At 31.7% G+C, this 3,376-nt stretch overlaps 1 long non-coding RNA gene across 1 annotated transcript in view; it reads right to left on the bottom strand.

Moving 5' to 3' along the window:
- The window catches only part of LOC105826635, a 7,255-nt gene extending 6,983 nt beyond the window's left edge, over positions 1–272 (bottom strand). The window contains exon 1 of the long non-coding RNA XR_001138324.1: positions 180–272. This is a non-coding gene — a long non-coding RNA (uncharacterized LOC105826635). The remainder of the gene's footprint in view (positions 1–179) is intronic.
- Positions 273–3,376: the final 3,104 nt, after the last annotated feature.

The raw sequence follows: 3,376 nt of genomic DNA, 5'->3' as shown, positions 1-3,376 counted from the left end.
TACCCCCAAAAATCTAATTTTATATAGCATTAAGGAGAAGAGGTTGGTGCAACTTACAAACTTTTGCAAAAATGTTTGAGAAGCCTGCCCTTTTAAAACTTACATTTAACTTGTGAGAATGTAAAGTAAATTGGTTAACAATTTACAGCTGAAGAAATGGAGAGAGTATAGACACTTACCAATTCTGGCACACTTCCAAAATATACCCAACAGTCTGCATAGAATAAAAAAAAAAGTGGCTATTTATTACTGGGAATGGTAAATCATTCTCTCAATATTACATAAAGAATTAATTATATACTGGTTTACTAATCTTTAATGTTTTGCTTCAAATCTGAAATCTGTTTATTTGATGTCAAGCTACCATTTACATATGAAAGTAGGACACAATAGTTTATCACCCATCGATTTATAGAAATTGCTATGAACTAGAATATACGTGGTGTCACAAATCAAACCCAGGGTAAATTAATGTGAGGGTGGCAAAAATTTTCCCGAGGGCTTTCTTTATGAAGCACTTTACTTTCAAAAGCAGAAAATTTATATGCCAATTTAATTAAGCATTGATTTTGAGAAAATGATAAACATGTTTTAGATAAATTGACATTAAAAAATACTCATACTAAAAAATGTGGTTCTTACAGAATGTAGCTCTATATTTAAAATAATCTATAATTATGGATTCCAATTGTATTAATAGTATTTACTTGTGTGTCATTCAATAAGGAGAAATAAAAATAAAATGTGCCTATGTTTTCAATATAAGTAGAAAACTTCCTAGTTTAGGGGACACTTTATACGAGTTCATTAAACAGGGCATTTAAAAACAGATATTCTAGAATTAAGATGTTCATTTTAGTTCTATGAATGACTATATTGTGAATTACATATCATATGAATATATTATTTATTTGGCATATATAAAAAGCACCACCTTTAAGAAAAAAGTGAGTAATCAATGAATAGAGATATCTGAAAAAATAAAAACATTATAGACACCATTTTGTTGGTCCGACAAAAGAATAGAATTATAAATGGCATTACATATGGTTACAAATTAAGATAAATTAACATTATCTGTTGCATAAATTAGGATTATTAGCTCAAGAAAATCTCAATACTTAAATTTTAGGGAAATTTATAGTATACTTTTTTTTTTTTTTTTTGCCTGAAGGAATGGCTGGCTAATGAGTCATTATATCTGAATGGGTAAGAATGAAAGAAAATACTGGTTCAATTAAGTTCTATTTATGTTTCTCCTTCGAAGTATAATAACTTCCTGACTTCAAAGCAAAGGTCTCTTAGTTTAGATTAAATAGAATAAGCAAAAATAAAAATTTATTTCAAAGGATGGACATTCTGACAGGTAAAAAAATTTTACTGTAGGAATAAAGGACAAAAGCCATACACATTCCTGAAAGTAATATAATATAAAGGCCAGACTATGCTTAAATTCAATCCTGCTTACTGGTTGCATAACTGTGAGCAAATTAATGTCTCTCGTTAGCAAAAGCACCTACCCTCACACAGTTGTTATGAAGATTAAATGAGTGATTACACAGAAAATCCTCAGAATGGTGACTAACATGTTCTGTGTTCAGTAATTCACAGGCTAAACGGACATGTGACAGTAACTTCAGATATCACTTAAAATTGTCTTACATTTCTTCAAAAAATGGAAAACGATAGGTCAGGCATTTGCAAAGCTGTGGTTCCTTGATTCTAGAACTTATTGATTATAACATGCACTAATAATTTAAAGCTACTCTGGTTGCAGGAGCAAGCTGAGGGACCCAAAGCAGGACACCTAAAGCCCCTCGCCAGGAAGCTTAGAGCTCCACAGAACACAGTCTGTAATCAGAAGATAGATCAAAAAGTCAAGGTCCGTTCAGGTCCAATATTTTAGAAGTAATTTAAAATAGTGTTAAGAAATTGGCACAACACAGCTAACATATTAAAAGTACATTAAATGAATAAAGAATTCTAACTTGGCAACTTGGAGACTTATCAGTGCCACTTTGGCTTTTTTCCCACATATTTCTCTACCTACATATTTCTGTTAATACTCCAAATGATATTTATTAAAAAAAATAGGAACTCTGTTAGTTGATAAGAAAAAATGCAATTATGCTGCTTAGTTACTATAGCTATATACCAATAAGTATACCTGCTGATAATGCTATTGGGTCTATAAAACTAGAAAAAAGTACAAATGATCTTTTTTCTGCTGCTGAGTTCTAACATTATTTAAACAGCAAAAAATGAGGTTATTTTAAATAGTGAAGTCATCAAGAACTTATTTTATCCAATCTATCTAGATATCTATACCAAAGCATAGTATACTCTCTCTATAATGAAAGAAAAATTTACCATGAGTCTCATAAAAACATAATTGTAACAGAAAGGGACATGGCCTATAAAAATTTTTTCTATAGACAATATCTTATGTACAAATCAAAATTATTAGGTTATTAAGTATGAAATATCTGATTTCCTTAAGTACTAAGTTTGACAGTTGCTATCTCTGACATTTCACTCTGACACTTCTAGTTTTATTTTTATTGTGGAGGTACATCCTCATTCTTTCAAATGGAGTTTGGCTTGTGATTATCTTTCAAAAAATTTTTTAGAGTAATTTTTGTGATACCATGGATAAGTCAGAAATTTGTGTTATTTTCAAATATGAGCTCTATTGGGGAACCAATGCAGTGCAGACAGCTCAAAATATCAACAAAGTGTTTGGCAAGGATGTGGCTAATGAATGCATAGGACGTCAATAGTTTGAAAAGTTCCATTCTGGTGATTTTAATCTTGAAAATAAGGCACATGAGTGACCTGAGACCAAGATGGATAATGATGAGTTGAAAGCTGCAGTGGAAGCAAATCCATCTCAACCTACGCGTGAATTAGCAGCAAGGTTTGATGTTACTATTCCAACAATATTGGACCATTTAAAACAAATTGGCATGGTAAAGAAGCTGGATAGATGGGTACTGCATGAATTAAAGGAGCATCAGAAGAGAAATCGTCTGGAAGCTTGCCTTTCTTTGCTGTCGCAACATAAAGGCGAACCATTTCTACGCCGTATTGTTACGTGTGATGAAAATGGATTTTTTTTTTTTTTGATAATTGCAAGCATGCAGCACAATGGCTAGATAAAGACGAAGTGCTTAAACACATGCCAAAATCAAGTATTTGTAAAAAATTTGTAAAAAAATCTGTAAAAAACAGCTAATGGTGTCTGTTTGGTCACCCAGCACCGATATTATCCACCATAGCTTCATGAAACCTGGTCAATCGATCATAGCAAATGTCTACTGCAACCAAATGGATGAAATAATGAGGATGCTTGTGATTAAGCAACCGAGATTGGTCA

This window comes from Propithecus coquereli, unplaced genomic scaffold, assembly GCF_000956105.1.
Source record: "Propithecus coquereli isolate 6110/MARCELLA unplaced genomic scaffold, Pcoq_1.0 Scaffold9, whole genome shotgun sequence".
Taxonomy (NCBI): Eukaryota; Metazoa; Chordata; class Mammalia; order Primates; family Indriidae; genus Propithecus; species Propithecus coquereli.
This window is presented reverse-complemented; position numbering and strand designations above follow the sequence as displayed.